Here is a 17912-nt window from a genome sequence, read left to right on the forward strand (position 1 = left end):
CCTTGCTTCTGTGCATGTGCATATCACTGATGACAACATCCGGGGTGGTGGGTGGAGCCTCCCGCCAGTTTTACTACCGGTTCTTGCGAACCGGTCTGAACCGGGGGCAACCCACCACTGTCATAGGGTACAAAGAAGCAATCAGGAACAATATCAATATAAATCGCAAGGATACAAGCAACTAAGTTACAGTCATACAGTCATAAGTGGAAGGAGATGGGTGGTGGGAACGATGAGAAGATTAATAGTAGTGCAGACTTAGTAAATAGTTTGACAGTGTTGAGGGAATTATTTGTTTAGCAGAGTGATGGTGTTCAGGAAAAAACTGCTCTTGTGTCTAGTTGTTCTGGTGTGCAGTGCTCTATGGTGTTGTTTTGAAGGTAGGAGTTGAAACAGTTTATGTCCAGGATGTGAGGGGTCTGTAAATATTTTCACAGCCCTCTTTTTGACTCATGCAATATAGAGGTCCTCAATGGAAGGCAGGTTGGTAGCAATTGTTTTTTCTGCAGTTCTAATTATCCTCTGAAGTCTGTGTCTGTCTTGTTGGGTTGCAGAACCAAACAAGACAGTTATAAAGGTGCAGATTACAGATTAATATGCTAATTCAACAACAGTTAATTAATCAAGGTTTATCTATTTAATACATAGACATGCTGCCCACTCCTAGATGGCTTACTATATAATTATGTAAATGTTAACAACTTCCAATGTATAAATTTGAAAAACGGACACAAAATCCATACCACTAAATGGTTGAGTAATAGGATTTAATCAGTACCAAGGAAAAGACTTTTTTTCAACTCCAGAAGAGTTTGTTATCCATTCTGGAAAAAAAAGTGAAACTTGCAGTCATTATTAGATTTATCTGTATGGGATCTCCCCAAAAGTCCCATTAAAGATTTAAAAGCAAACTCCTTCAGTTCAGGAGGCTTACAGGCTCTGTAAGACTTTGTCCACCAAAGGGAGCATCTTAAACTGGGTTTAGAAAGCAGCTGGTATTAATGTGTGGTTGACTATCGTAGAAGCAGGCTATTAAATGATATTCAGCTTCCTCTTTCTTTCATTTTCTTCAGAAGCAGGTGAAACAGTAGAATGGCAAAACCATTGCCTGATTGCAGCAATGAGATGAATGTGGGCCAAAGAAATGGACACTCAATTCAGAAAAAAACTAAGTGGATCTCTCTAGTTAAGCGGTGATCAACCTGTTCTGGACAGAGCTGCACACAAAGAATCAAATTTGTAGTTTGGACTTCAGGATAAGATAACCAATACCTGTTGTGGCCCGCCAGCGGCCTGTGTAGATCATGGCTGATCCCGACGACGAGGAGGCTGGTGTGTGGTCGCGCCAGCAGCCTGAGCAGCCGGCGCTTGCGTCGGACAGTGAGGAGGCTGAAGAGGATGTGATGCCAGAGGCAGAGACTCAGCCAGGGCCTTCAGAACCTCCAGAGGCTCCTTCAAGTGGAGAGAGCAAAGTGGAGGAGCCTCTCCTCAATGCTCAAGCACGCAGGGCTGCTAAAAGGCAGGAGTGGCTACTCAGGAGGAGGAGGTCTCCTCGAGAGTAAGGCTTGAGGATAATTGGCCATTCCCTTAGCCTATTTAAGTCACACGCGGTTAGTAAGTTTCTTGCTGGAAACAACTTGTAATTATCATCAGAGCATTTTTGGAAAAGTCTTCTTGTATTTTGTTTTCTGGGCTGGTTGCCAACTTTTGCCAGACTTTGGTTTATTCTTGCTACTTAATAAATTTGATAAGGACTGTTGGTGGGTGTCAATATCCTCGGGAATCCGGAGCAGGACAGAACAATACCTTGAATCACACCAAAACCTATGGTGAGTGCATGCTGTTACATGGCCATAATGAGATGTGCTAATAATTACCTAAGCCAGTGATGGCTAACCTTTTTGTTATGGCGTGCCGAAAGTGGAGGGAGCGTGTGTGTGGGGGGTGTCGCACGCACACGTGCCCACACCCATAATGCAATGCCCCCCGCATGCCCCGCCCATGCGCATGTGACCCCACCCCCTGCCCATGTGCGCCACACACCCTGCCTGTTTTGGGCCGGGGGGGGTCGCGTGCATGCACAAGGTGGGTGGGGGTCATATGTACATGTGCAGGGGGCAGGGGTCATAGCATGCCCCCCTCCCACACCAAATGGGAAAGCAAGGGGCGTCCGCAGCACTCCATCACACTATCTCTCAGCTTGCCTGTGGCCGTGCCGAACAAGCACCAGCGCAGGGCTTCTTGATTGCCTGCTTCTCCCATGCTTCTGCCTCGACCTGCTGCTGGTGCCTACAAGCAGAACCCCAGATGCATGCAATTTGCTCCATTGCCCAGCTTGGAAGGGAGAGGATGATCATCCCTCTACAGAAAGTGTAAGGACAGGGGAAGGAAAATGAACTTTTCTCATGCGATGTGGAAAATGCAGGCGCTGCTGTGCCCACTTCACCAGTGTCTTGCTGTTGAGCGACCAAACTAGCCTACTCATTAGCTGCACACCCAGAAATTTGATGCTGCTAACCATCTCCACAGATGAATCATTAATACGATTCACCTGTTGAGTTGGTTAGCAGCAATAATAAGACAAGGACTACCTGTACACCTTTTTTTATTTTTGTCTTGTGTTTCTTTAACAGTGGAGAGATGCTGGAAAATTAGACTTAAAAAGGACAATGGACCCTGAGGATGTTTTCCATTAGTCTCTAAATCTGTACATAATAGAAATGTGACTTTTGGCTATGAATTGGAGGGTTCCTGATTAGCCAAATTTCTCAATTGGTAATCAGGGACCAAGTTAATAACACGCATGCCTATGTTTTAAATTGTGGCATTTTCACTGCCAATATTTAAGCTTTTCAATGTATCTATGGATCAATATTGCATTGAAAGCACAATAAAGAGTCTTTGTTATCTCTTCTGCAGCAAACATTATGCTGTAATAGGTACTTAAATGTTATGCCATTATCTGCAAGGCAGAGGAAAGTTTAGTAGCTCTCTTCTGCGCTGACATGATGACATCAGCTTTTCAAAAGAGCGATTGCTGTTCCTGCTGTGATGGAGGCGAACAGCTACAGAAGGCAATGTCAATGTCTTGAATGGAGGGAGCTCCAAGCTTGAAATAACCTGCTGAGATCATTCCACTGTAAAGTAATTGGGCAAGACTGCTTGCGCATAAAAGGAAATCTTTCTCAGTCAAGGAAAGGATTTGGTAGAAGGATGCAAGGATTTGGTAGAACTTCTTTAGATATGGGTCTACACAGAGTCAGTCTTTCTTATGATGTATAATTCTGTGCACAAGGACACTTCTACCCTGGAAGAAATTCAGTCTAAGTTTTTGAAGGCCATTCTCATATCTCTTGATTAACTGCAAATCTAGTGTCTTAGCTGAAACATGGCCGTATCTCTCTTGAGGACGGTCTGAGATGTTGCTGACTTAAATTTTTGCTGAAACAATATTCTGGCCCAGCTTACATATTTGGATATTTATATCTTCTTCTTGAAAAAGAAAATAGATTTGATATGCCAACATGGGACAATTAAAATTACAATTATCATTGATGGGTAGAATGTCTGTGATTAAGATTAATTATTTATCTAGAATGTTATTTTTGTTTCAGACAATACCTGTTTTGACAACTGATGTACCAATAGCAGAAAAACATAAATTTATATGGCAAAGAAAAAAAAAACATGAATTAAATATAAGGTGCTATAAGATGCAAAGAAAGAGAAAGACTGGGTTGACAAGATTTGAAATTTCCTGTCAATTGTTTAGTTTAATGAAAGATTGGTTGTTAAGAAATAGAAGGTTATTGGATCTATAATGATTTGAGATTTGAATGGAATAGTTATCCAGGGTTTGATAGAGCTAAAATATACATTTTAAAAACCATTATGTTAGATGCCCTATCCTTAAAGTATGGAATAAACGTAAATGTAGGTTTTGCCTGAAAATTCCTTTGTGACTTGAGCCCAAGAAGTATTTATAGGAAGGCAAATGTAAATTTACTGTGATGTATTAGAATTTTTTGAAGGGAATTCTCCAAAGAACCTGAAGGCAGGACAAGAAACAATGGATGAAAACTAATCAAGGAGAGATCCAACCTAGAACTAAAGAGAAATTTCCTGAAAGAAAAATCAATTAGTGGAACAGCTTGCCTCCAGAAGTCGTGGGTGCTCCATCACTGGAGATTTTTAAGATTGGACAATCATTTGTCTAAAATGGTATAGGGTCTCCTGACTGAGCAAAGGACTGGGCTAGAAGACCTCCAAGGTCCCTTCCAACTCTATTATTCTCTAAGATGATATCAATAGAAAATTCGACAGATTTGATAACAGGATATTCATGTCAATGGTTTTCTAAAGTATAATTATAAGAAAGATTTAAAGTGGATAAAATACCTTATTATTAAGAACAAAGACTGAGTTTGAAATAAATTATGTACTAGTGATGACCACATCATTGCTAAAATGTTTAAAGTTTTATTGAAATATGAGACGGAAGACAAACAAGTGAAAGAATGTGTGATAAAATGAGCTAATACCTTTGGCTATAATATACAAATGGATCAATGAGAAAATATGTGGTTGAAAGGACTGAAGCTTATTCCTTAAAGGGAATTTTTTATAAAATGTATCATTCGTATTTGTCACAGGAGAAACTATCTAAAGCAGAGGTCTTCAAACTTGGCATAGCTGGTTGGAGAATTCTGAGAGCTGAAGTCCACAAGTCTTAAAGCTGCCAAGTTTGAAGACCTCTTGTATAAAGGTATTTCAAAACTTTGCTGGAAATGCAAGCAACATGAGGGGACATTTATCATGTTCTGTGGACATGCAAAAAAACTAAAAAAATCTCTTTGATTATGGATCACTTTAATCTCATGACCTATGTCCAAAATTAGGTTATGTGTGTCTTAATTCTAATTGTTTCAATTCATTCAGCAATATGTCCTACTTGTACAATTTTCTTTTCCTATTTGATGCTGGAGTGAGAAACAGATCTTTCACAAATCCTTTGCTAAAATCCCAGGTGGTAGAGGATTTCTTTTCAAGTAAATCCTAAAAAAGCAGAATCAACTGCAGCATGGATAGTCCTTCTATATTTTGAGTTTATCTAGCATCCTCTTGAATCTTGGCCCAGAAATTAATTTCAAAAACCTTGTGAATTTGAGAAACTTAATTAAAATAAAATGTGGAAAAGTTGAATAGGAAAAAAGCCCCTTTGGACTTTAACTATGATTGCTGTATACTTTTCCAAATATGCCAGAACTGATTATTAGAAGAGAATGCTGCTGTTACTAAGCCTGATAACTATTAGGCCTGCTAACTACTAAATTATTAAGTGGTGGTGTTACTAAGCCTGGTAACTACTCTACTCCTTCTCTATTCTGATACAAATCAGTGTGTAAAAGTATAGATTGACTATAGCTATTAGGGGTGGTAGAAGTCAATATCTATGAGCCATCTGTGATGACTATCAGATATGGAAAATTGTCTTCAAATGGAAAAAAAGAGTAAATGCTAAAGAGCATGAATTATTCCATGAAATTAATTAAAAATAAATAAAAATTCGCGGGGTGCACAATTAAGAAAGGGAAAGGCTTTATTAGACCTGAATGCAGGGGTCTGATTTTGTGAAGTGAATGAAAATATCCAGAAAAGGGAAGTTGTAGATTTAATTATCAATGAAAGGGTTAAAATATCCGTCAACATATAAACTAAACAAAATAGGGTAAGTGATAGCTCCAATTAAATTATCACAATGGAAGAACTAGAAATGAATTTTGGCTAAAATTATGCAATTTTCTGAATATGTGCGAAATTAATTATTCCAAGATAATTGGAATAATTATTCCAATTATTCGTGCACGCTCACAACCAGCGAACTAATGTGCTGAAGCTGACCAGGCTAAGACTCCTAGCCAGATGAATACATGGTAGGCAGAGGCAGAATTCACCCCCACCTATTTTCCTCCCCAAAAACTAAGGTGCGTCTTATACTCCCTGGAGCGTCTTATACTCCGAAAAATACGGTACTTTGCTAAAAATGGGAAAAAGAATAGAAAACATGGAAAGAAAGATGAGGGCAATGTATAATCTCTTGTGGGGTAGGAATGCTGATAAAAGTGTAAATTGTGATTAAGGGTAATGCTTCTTTATCATACAGCAGTGAGAGTTGGATATGTTAGAAGAAACAGAAAAGTTGTATACGGCTGGAGTGGTCACACCCAGAGCATGTAATGACTTGAACTCTCCCTGCTGATTCTCCTAAGGGATTTCTGAATCCTTTTCCTACAGCCTTGCTGCTTCCCATGTTTATTTCAGAAGATAAATAAAGATGCCCCTGATTTACTAGGGAGGACTCAAATTGCAACTTCTTTTCTTTTGTTTGTAGCCTGACATGGTGGGCAAGCAAGTGACTTTGAGTGGGCATACAACAACAACAAAAATGAGCAGCTGGTTAATGAAGGTTGTAAAGCATTATCACACCTGACAAGAATAGAGATTTAGAAGAAAGTTGAAAAGAAAAAGAAGAATGGCTTTCTGAAGAGGTTAATTTTAGCCAAGACAAGTGCACTTTTAGGATTTCTCTCTCTCCCCTCCCTCTCTTCCCCCCCCTCTCTCCCTCCCCCCCTCTCTCTCTCACACACAGAGTCAACACAAGTTCACCTACCCTAAGTCTCAGTCCACAATGTGAGATAGAATCTATATATGTAACCGATACTAGCTTGCTCTCCAAATTAATTAGATTCCACTTCCATTGCAGCTGCCTAGGAGCCTTGCCCTTAGCATTGTTTTCAGGCAGCCTCAGAGGAGAAACAAACCTCAAAAGGCAATAGTAAAATAGAAGCTCCCCCCACCCCCATTTAAAATATCTATCATCACATTTGTACGCTATCTGGTTCCCCATGACTCATGATGGCTGAATAGAAAATAGTCAATCTAACTTTCCTTTAAAATTTTCATTGTCTAAAGCTCCTGAAATGGAATTCCCCATATTCACTGCAAGGATTTAAGAAGGATTTGTGGTAAAACAGGAAGTGAGAGCATCAGGAATGAACGGGTAATGAATGAACGAGGATCGAATATAAATGTGAGTCACCCGTTCAAAAAAAGTAAGCTGAGGTATTTTTTTAAACCCTGAAATAAGCTCTTGGCCTTATTGCCATGCGCTCAAAAGCCCGATTGGGCTTATTATCAGGGGATGTCTTATTTTGGGGGAAACAGGATAGTTTGATCATATAAAAAGGATGAATGGGTTGGAAAATATATGTATGAAGGAAGACCAAATGGATCGAGAGGAAGAGGAAGATGGAGAAAATCATGGTGGCATGGAGTTAATGAAATCCTTAAAAAAGGAGCAGTAAAACATAAAAAGGCAATGTAAGAAGCAGTGTATGGATACAATGAAATCAAGGATGACTTGCAAGTATAGAACAATACAGCATGCTATATAAACTGCTGTTGATTTCAAATAATTTTAAGTATATTTCTTTTTCATTTTTAAAATCCAATGCTTTTCCTTTAATTTCTTTATCTTATTATTATCTATTCTTTTCCTATACTTGGGACATATATAGAGAAACCTTCATGTAAAGAAATACAGGACAATTTTCATTTTCAAGGGCAGCCAGATAAAACTGAAGAAAATAAAACAAATAAACAACACACATAACCCATGTGCTTGACTTATAATTGTTCATTTAGTGACCGTTCATAGTTACAGCAGCACTGAAAAAAGTGACTTATGACTGTTTTTCACACTTAAGACTGTTGCAGCATTCCCACAGTCACGTGATCAAAATTCAGACCCTTGGCAATTGACTCATATTTATGACAGTTGCTGTGTCCTGGGATCAAACATCTGACAAGCAAAGTCAAGGGGGAAGCCAGATTTACTTAACAACTGTGTTACTAATAACTGCAGTGATTCATTTAACAATTGTAGGAACAAAGGTTGTAGAATGGGGTAAAACTGACTTAACAAATGTTTCATTTAGCAACAGAAATGTTGAGCTCAGTTATGGTTGTAAGTCAAGGACTACCTGTATTCTGTAAAATGCATGCTGCCCATGCATCATTGTGGGGAAATAGTTTTGCCTTCTTCCACCCCACAAACAAATTGGCACAATGACTCTCATAATTTCTAGCTATCAAGGGCATTGTCTGGGAAGGTGAAACATTATAGGCCCAGAAGCAGAGGTGGTATTCAGCAGGTTCTGACCAGTTTAGGGTTGCCAGGTCTGCTTCCAAAAAATAGCGGACAAGCGTGTGTGTGTGTGTGTGTGTGTGTGTGTGTGTGTGTGTGTGTGTGTTAAGTAGTAAAAAAATAACAAAATTTTTTACAATTAAATTATATATTTTCTTACAAACATTTTAACACGTATTAATTCAGCTTAGCTGAAACATTATTTATTTCCAATTCATTATCAGTAAGAACTCGACACAGCTGATTTTTTATTGATGTAGAATCTTCGAAAGAATCCTCATAAAAGTCTAAAATTTTCACACGCAGTCCTTCTTCACAAGTAAAATTGTGCAACAATGGGATACATTTTGCGATTTCCCTTGTTTGATGCGTCAGTGGAGAGAGAAAATAGAATTCCAGTTTTAAGATCATTGAGAACCAACTCAATAGAAAAAGGATACAAAACTTCATTGACAATAGCTGATGATTTGGTTCTTCCACAAGACATCTTTTTTATAATTTCTGAATCATCAAAAATTTGCTTCATTAACTTAATACCACAATCTTGAGGCAGGAAAGAAATATGGTGTTTGATCCCATGGTAAGTTTCAGCCATTTCAGCTACAGCACTTTCTCACTGAAAGAAGAGTCTTTAACAATGAAAAATGAATTGATTCGCTTGTTGCTGGAAGCTATTTTCTCCTTCTAAATGATTTTTTGTGCTTGCATGCTGTGTGACAGCTTTTATACCATTATATTCAATTGTGAACGATTTCTGACACAATTTACAGTAGGCTGTCATATTTGTTCTGTCGGTTTCATTGTTGGTAATCCATGCAAAAGTAGCTTCCCAGTCTTTGGTGTATTAGCCCACTCCTCTTTTTCGTTTTAAAGAATTCGAAATCTCGCCGCTGTCACTCTCATCACTTGACGCCATTTTAGGTCAGTCGACACAAGCTACAATACATTTTAAAAATGTGAACTGTACATAATTTTATAATATATTTTTATTTTAATCTCATCATTAATTTTTTTGGAGAATCGAGTTCAATGGATATTCGATCTTTGTCTCATTCTAACTTATGAAAAAAAAGACAAACCGCGATTCTTCTATCCTTATTCTCTTAGACTGTACAGCTTTAGATTACGTACCATTTCATCATAAAGCTTTTGAATAAAAAAAATGTCCACTATTTTGTGAAAAAAAATAGTGAACATAATGTGAAAAAAGCGGACTGTCCGCTCAAATAGTGGACACCTGGCAACCCTAGACCAGTTCTGGAGAATCGGTTGCGGAAATTTTGAGTATTTCAGAGAACCGGTAAATACCACCTCTGACTGGCCCCGCCCCCATCTATTCTCTGCCTCATGAGTCCCAGCTGATCGGGAAGAAATAGGGATTTTGCAGTAACTTTCCCCTGGAATGGGGAGGGAATGGAGATTTTATAGTATCCTTCCCCTGCCACGCACACCAAGCCATGCCCACCAAGCCATGCCCACAGAACCGGTAGTAAAAAAATTTGAATCCCACCACTGATCTGAAGGACAGGGAAGGGCTGGAGGAGAACTGTACAAAGACATCTATTGCATTATATTGAGCTATGATGGCAGCTAGTACTATTCTTGCTGAGATATGCAGAATAAAAATGGACAGTATATGCAAGATGTACCATCCTTTAAGTGAGATGATTCAGCTAGTTAGGATGAAATGTTCTATAGATTTTTTTTTTATTCTGTTAGTGGCTTGAAAAGTCCAGATGTTTTCTTCTCATTAGAGACCTGAATGGTAATGGCTTGGACCAGTGTACCAGTTCAAATTAGTGCTTTCATATATCTCCCATCACTCATCTCTCCCTGGGCTGATAATGCTTCCTTTCTTGGCTCTATGACTCACATGGAATGTAGAACATCCTCATACAGCAATTTATGGCCAATAAAAAAAGCAAATATACATACATATATATATATATATATATATATATATATATATATATATATATATATATATATATATATATATATATGCTGTAAGAGCAATACATAGCAAATGTTATAATGATATGCTTGGATATACTGGAGAACGACATCTGGATTTGGCTTAGAACAGTCTCTCATCTATAAGTAGTAGATGAGAGAGTTGTTTAAATTAATCATAGAGATAAAAAAAAGATGTGGCACAGCCTATTTTCTTTTCATGGCCATATTTTCTTTTCATTCTTCTAGAAGGTCTAAGTCAGAGGTCTTCAAACTTGGCAGCTTTAAGACTTGTGGACTTCAACTCCCAGAATTCTCCAGACAGCTATTCTGGGAGTTGAAGTCCACAAGTCTTAAAGCTGCCAAGTTTGAAGATCTCTGGTCTAAGTGCTCCTTCTCATAGAGGCAGTGGGAATATTTATTTATTTATTTATTTATTTATTGCGATTTATATGCCGCCTTTCTCCCTAGGGACTCAAGGCGGCTTACAAAATGACAACTTCAATACAAATCACAATACAATATCAAATTAAAATCAGTAACCCAATTAAAAACAATTTAAAATTATACCAGTGTACCCCCAAACGGATCAGTTTAATTGGTGGAAGAGCCACGTCTTCAGCTCGCGACGGAAGGAAAGAAGGTCGGGGGCTGTCCTGAGCTCAGTGGGCAATCCATTCCAGAGGGTCGGGGCTCCCACAGAGAACGCCCTCCCCCTGGGGGTCGTCAGCCGACATTGTTTGGCCGACGGCACCCTGAGGAGGCCAACTCTGTGAGAGCGCACAGGACGATGGGAGAACGGCTGGAGATGGTCCTGCAAGTACCCCGGGCCTAAGCCATGAAGGGCTTTATAGGTGAGCACCAGCACCTTGAAACGTATCCGGAGTGCCACCGGTAGCCAGTGCAGCTCACGCAGGAGAGGTGTTACACGGGAGTATCTAGACGCCCCCGTAACTACCCGCGCGGCTGCATTTTGGACTAGCTGAAGCCTCCGGACACATCCCAAGGGCAGCCCCATGTAGAGGGTGTTACAGTAGTCCAACCTAGAGGTAACAAGGGCGTGAGTGACCGTGGCGAGGGCATCCCGGTCTAGGAATAGGAAACACAGGGGCTTTATTTATTATTACTTTATTTATTTATTTGAAGTAAATCTTATTTTAGTTTAAAATACATGCATTAGGTTTAGCAACAGAGTCAATAAGGAATTAAGTCAGTAATGACATACATACATCTATTCCCATCATGCTATTCCTTTGGGGATAAGCAACATTATGCAAAGCATAGAATTGAATAAGAAATAATGTGCCAACAGAAGACATTAAGAGAAAGGAAATACTTCTCCTGGACTTTTGACAGGCCCTGAAAACATGGTTTTGCCACTGGACATAGGGACTATGGAATGTGGCAGCACTGAGCCTTGGTGGCATAGTGGTTAGAACGCAGTATTGCAGGCTAATTCTTCTGACTGCCAGCAGTTCGATCCTGACTGGCTCAAGGTTGACTCAGCCTTCCATCCTTCCCGGGTCAGTAAAATAAGGATCCAGAACTGCCCTGAACTGGTAGCATTTCACCCCTGATGTAATGCATCTTTTAAAACCCTTTCAGTAGCACAAGGGTTGTGGTGTACACATTCCCTGAATAAAAACTATGTATACATGTTTTGTTTTTTTAAAAAATTCAGGCAGATGTGAATTTCAAAGAACCATGTTTGGCCTGCCTTGTTTGTTTGAGAAGTGCAATGTTTAAAATACCTTCATTAAAATCTCATTACAAAAGCTGGGGAGAACCAAGTATAAATCCACCCTTAGTCATGGAAACTTACCAGTTGCTATCTCTCAGCCCAGAAAATGGGAAAATGCAATGTAGATTGCCTTGAGCTTCTGGAACAAAGAAGTATTAATCTAACTTGAATCATTGTAAATCATGTGAACTTAATAAATCTTCACTTCTCAGAAATGCCGTCAACTTAGTGATTTCATGAAGTATGGGCTTCCTTCAGCCCCACCAACTGCTATCAGCCCTGATCAGTATTATCTATGCAAAAGAGTATTGTACATCAGAACATTTGGAGTGCTTTAAGTTATCTATGTCTAGATGACAAGAACTTGGATTGTTTGTGCTGTAATCTGGTTTAGGTCAATTAACTGATTCATTGATTGATTGAAAGAAAGAAAGAAAGAAAAGAAAGAAAGAAAGAAAGAAAGAAAGAAAGAAAGAAAGAAAGAAAGAAAGAAAGAAAGAAAGAGGCTTTCCCTTCAGAGCAGATTACTCTTAGAGCAGCAGTCCCCAACCTTTTGGGCACCAGGGATCAATTTCACGGAGAGAGAGTTTTCCATGGACCAAAGGAGATGTGGTTTCACATGCTGCCTCCACCCCATAGATGGGGCTTTGCTTGTTTGCGCAGCCCAGTTTATGGCATGCCATGGACCGGTGCTGGTCCATGAACCAGGGGTTGGGGACCCCTGTCTTAGAGGAAGATGTGATTAAGGTCCAGGTATGAATACAACTTCTAACTCCAGATTGTGGCTGTTTCCTAACTATAAAGGAAATTTTGGAACTACAAATTAATTGTATGTTACTTAGCTTCATGTTCATATAAGCTTAGATTTGGAACGTATTTTAAACATCACTTAGAAATAGTCAAGTTCCTTCTGAATAACAAACACAAACTTTAAAAAAAAATGGGTATATTTGGAATGAACTCCTTTTTGTGTTTGGATCATTAGTGGAAACAATTTACAATAACGCTACTTTTTATAAATAGTCCACAAGTATTGATTTTTATGTATTTTGTAGTGTTATATATTTAACTGTGTACATGTTGCAGAAACATTTCCATCTTGGAGAAATTCCTAAGATCTCACAGACCAATCATAAAATCTGGAAGCTGAATTATTCAAATTAGTCCACATATACATTTCCCTCCCAAAGTTCTGGTTGTCAACAGATTGTTAGAGTCTGGAAGAGGAAGGCATAAATTACAAAATTTTACAGTGTTGTAATTCATGGCATACATGGATCTTTTTTCCTCTTTACAAAGGTATGCCAACAAGGCACACTATGTTGGAGCTAGTTTGTGGCATGCCATCCTTGCAAAACAGTTGTATGGCATGTATTTAACATTTATAGTTTGTATTCCAAGTGTGACTTTACCTCGTTTGGGAGCAGCAGTCTTTCTCGGGTGGTACTCTTCCTTTCATGGGATGCATAAAAGCATAAAGTAGCCAAAAATTTGCACACAAGATATATAAAGAGAGAGAGAGAGAAAAGCAATTTCTGGAATTCTGGAGCAATGCTGCTCTACTGGGAAGCCCAGCCACAGAGAAGGCATTGCTTCTGAGTCCAATAAGATGGCACTGTTTGTTGGAATGGAGCTGGATTAGGCACTACTATGCATTACTAGATCTGGGGGCTGAGTAGAGACAATAGGAAACAGGCACTCCTGCAAATACCCTGGTTCTATGACAGCTATGACTTTATAAGCAAATCCAGCATATTCAGTCACACATACAGTAAAACATATTGGAAGTGCAGCCTCCAGAGCAGTGGTGTTATATGAATGTAACAAGAAATGCCCCAAATTGCTTATGTCATTGCATTCTGGGCCAGTTGTAGCTTCTGAATGTGCTTCAAGAACAGCCCCATGTAGAACATCCAATAATGTAAGCATCCAAACAGAAAATGCCTAAGGCATGAATCATCACGAGCAAGGCTTCACAATCCAGGAATGGGCCAGATTGGTGTAGAAGGCAAGCTTGGGTAAAGGCTCTCTCTCCATCCACTACTGCCACTGTTGGTTGGCCCAGGGCAGAGAAGTACAACTGAGTATCATCAACATTCTTATGATCCTGTCCTCTGCATCAATGGATGGTCTCACCTAATGGTTTTATGCAGATGCTAAATAGGAGTGGGAAGAGGGTAGGACCCTGAGATAACTCACAAAACTGGGACCATGGGTTCCACCTCAGCTCCCACAAAGAAGAAGAAGCACTGTAGGATATGAGATTAAGCATAAAAGAATTGTAACCGATCGATACACTTTTTGTGATTGTAATGGATGATGGTTGTTTTATGTTTTTGATTTGTTTAAAAAATTAAAAAGTTTTTTTTTAAAAAAAGAAGAAGCACTGTAGTGTAGTTCTTCCCACACTCAACCCCTTGAGCCATCCGAGAAGGGTACCATGGTCAAAATTATGGGTTGCTGAAAGATTGCTGCCATTAATAGCAACATTTGAACATAGTAGAATTTCTCAGTGTAGAACAGATTCTACTATTAACTATTAATATTATTATAATGTTGGCTGTTTAGCTGATGATCAGTAAGGAAAAATGTTTTGAGATTTGGGAGCCTGATCTTTAGGACTGCACTTTGTCATTTCTAAAAGCAGATCTTTGCAATTCAAGCAAAACATTAAAAAAATGAATTTGCAAATAGGAAATCCATTTGATCTTTTATTCTTCTTCCTTATCACAGTTGTATGAAAAAAGGTGGACAGCATGGATGCTCCTAATTCTCAGTTGCACAAATGTCCCTTCAGATTGCAATCATATGAGATTATAGAAACTGATATAGAGGGGGAACAGAAAAGGAATAGGCTCCTAATTCTAAGTATATTTATTTGGAAACAAACTCCATTTTGAGATGGGTTGCAATATCCCACACAGGTTTTCTCAGAGGTTAGTCCTCTAGTAAATAAATATCCATTGGATTAGAACTTGATTCTTTTTCAGTTCCATTCCTATTTTTTTTAAAAAATGTCTCTTTTCAGAAGCATTTTCATAGATACAATACAGCACTGTATAATTATAATTTTCTCAAAGACGGTGCTAACCAAAATTATTTCTTGATCCATCCTTGGCTGAAATGGGGAGGAGGGCAATTTGCCCACAGGCGCCTATAAAATCAAAAGCCTTTGTACCCAAAGCAAAGTGGAAGCTCCATTACTATAATGATTTTAATGGTCTGAATTGTGGCAGGTCAAGCGATTAAACTGTGTGTTTAATTAATCATTTGTATGCATGCAGCTTAAAGGCGTTCAGCTGTGCCATTTTATAGGGATTAACTAAGTAGGCAGTAAATCACCTTTGCTGCCTATAAACATATTTATAGAAGAACTTATTCTCTCTTTCTTTTACTGTTGCATTATGTACTTGCAGAGGTCAAAATGAGGACAGCTACTAGCTTTTTCCATGAAGAAGCATGTTTTGACTGATATGGAGCAATGTCTTTACTCAGCAAGTCATGTGTGGAAAAAACGAGTTAACTCATGAGAGGCTCTTTGTAGTGGCATGTGTGCTATAGAAAATTATATATAAGACACTTTGACAAGGAAAGCAGACAGATTCAAGAGACAATATTGTTGAGGAATACATCAACAAAATAGTAGGTACAAGTCTAAAATACAGATATATCTAAATTAAGATCCATCAGAATTGGGGTATTTATAAGATCCTGAGAGCTATCTTCTCCTTGCCCAAAACATGGATGTTTTTTATCTGTTGTTTTGCCCATTGAAGTCAGCAGCTCCATAAATAGGAGTGTGTTGGCAACCTTAAAATATTGAAATAACTCTGGAATTATCTTTTCTTAGGAAAATTATATATATATCTTAAAAAAAATTCTGGTCAATATTTTGGAATATGTTCCCTCTGGATGGTGCTTTTGTGATATTCTTAATATTACCCATCTTTTTAAAATAAAACTTCCTGATCATATTGAAAGTAGCCTACAGAAGCAAACATAGATTTCATAACTATTTGAACAGGGGTGAAACAAGCGTTTGAAAAATACTCATCCAGTTAAAATTAGTTGTCATCTGTCTCAGTAAGATTGTCCCAATTGAAAACAACTATATTCCATTGCTTTCAGTTTGGCAACAACTTCAGTTTTGTAACAGAACTCCCTCAAGTAGGTTCCAGGTATGAGTTCTGACTTTTCAAAACTTCTTGACGCAGCCAATTGGAGAGGAAAGGAATTAGTTGTACATCTTATAATTACTGAGGCCTCTCAGCCAAGTCCTCATCTAAGGAGGATATGGAAGACTAAGACCTGAATAAATAGCTGTAGGAGTCTGATTTGATCGATAAGAACTTAGTGAAACTCTTTTCCATTTCTCCTAACTGATGCAGAGACATGACCTGAAACAAAGGCAGAGAGACAAAGACATGCCAGATTGCTTAACAGAACAGAATAAGGAAGAATAGCATAGAATAGAACAGGCAAAATAGTCCGCTTGAGAATAATGATAAATTTGAAAGTAGATTATAATTCTGGAATATTTCAATTTCTGAAGTCAGTTCTAATCAGCATCAAATGGGTTATGTGATAGCCAGATTCTAGCATGGCAATAATCAAAAGCTGCAACAAATTCTGTGATATGCTGGCCTAGCATCTTGACTCCAATCCTTATGTGACCTCTGGACTGTGGACCTTTGAGTGGATCTGATGGCAACTGAACCTGCAGTTTGTTAATCCAAATTCTGGACCGGATCTTGACTCTGCTGTTATTTGCTGTAAATATTCTTGCTGGCTTCTGACCTCCTCTGTTCAATTGTGCTTCTTTTCACTGTGTGAATCTCGGGATGAAACAGAACATTGTATAGGTTTTAGGATGAATAATTTATTGATATTATAAATACCCATGATATTTATTAAAACTGTGAAAGGATGAACAAATACAAATGTATCCGTTTCTGTATAATTCAGTAGTGTGACATATAAATGAATTAGGATGGTGTGTTTGAGAGGGTGTTGTATACTGCTCTTGCCCAAATGAGCCGTTAAGAAAGCTCATTTGCCAATGTTTCATTTTGTCCATCATCTTTTTGAGCTCATCCAAATTGTACAAGAGAACTTTGGGGGAAAAAATCAAAACACATACACAGAGCAATGCAGCTGATTAAAATTACAAATCTCTTTTGCATCTATTTAAAAGCATTTCCTTAGCCTCGACCAGGTCATTTATTCTATGATTAAAATCAACCAAGATGAGTTCCCAGGAGAATATGTGTGTCTCCACCTCATTCGTCAAATAAACCTTTGATCAGCTATGGGAGGGCGACTGATTTACGCTTCTCTCTTTGTGGCCTAGATTTTGTGTGTCTAATAAATCGAGTGCATGTCTTAACACAGAAGTTGATTGAGAAAATTCATTGTTGAGGTAGGAGGGCTTTAGCTGGCAATAGCACTTATTCATTGGTTTGTTCTTTTATTTTTTTCTCTCCCTCTTTCCCTCCTCCTTTTCCAACATTTGGACCTCTCAAGAGAACTGTGCCAAATATGATAGTTTGACCCTGGCTATTTGTACTTCGAGTGAGAACTTTTGATTGATTTTTCTGCAATCCACTTTCCTGTTTTCTTGGCTATCCATGGTATTATCAGGTAACTTCTCCAACTCCAAAGCTCAAAGTTTAAAAGCACCAGAATTTTCTATCCTGCTTCTTCAAACCCCAATTGTTACCTCCATTGACTGTCACAGGGAAAATCATTGCCTGAATGATTTTGATCTATGTTGGTATAGACACATCCCAAGATCTGAATATATTTTCCTTCATGGCTTTAAATATATTTTCCAAGTTGTTCAATTCTTTAACAGGTTGCTGCTACCTGTTATTATTACTTTGGCCTTCCGGATTCTCAGTTCATCTTTTTTCACTGTGCACCTTTACTTTTGTTGTCAGAATTTCCTCATTATTTTCATTTTCAGCTATCAGACTAGTGTTATTAATATAGTGCATTATTATTTTTTTTCCT

The sequence above is a fragment of the Pituophis catenifer genome, unplaced genomic scaffold (assembly GCF_029215685.1).
Source record: "Pituophis catenifer annectens isolate HBS135680 unplaced genomic scaffold, rPitCat1.0.hap2 SCAF_2, whole genome shotgun sequence".
Taxonomy (NCBI): Eukaryota; Metazoa; Chordata; class Lepidosauria; order Squamata; family Colubridae; genus Pituophis; species Pituophis catenifer.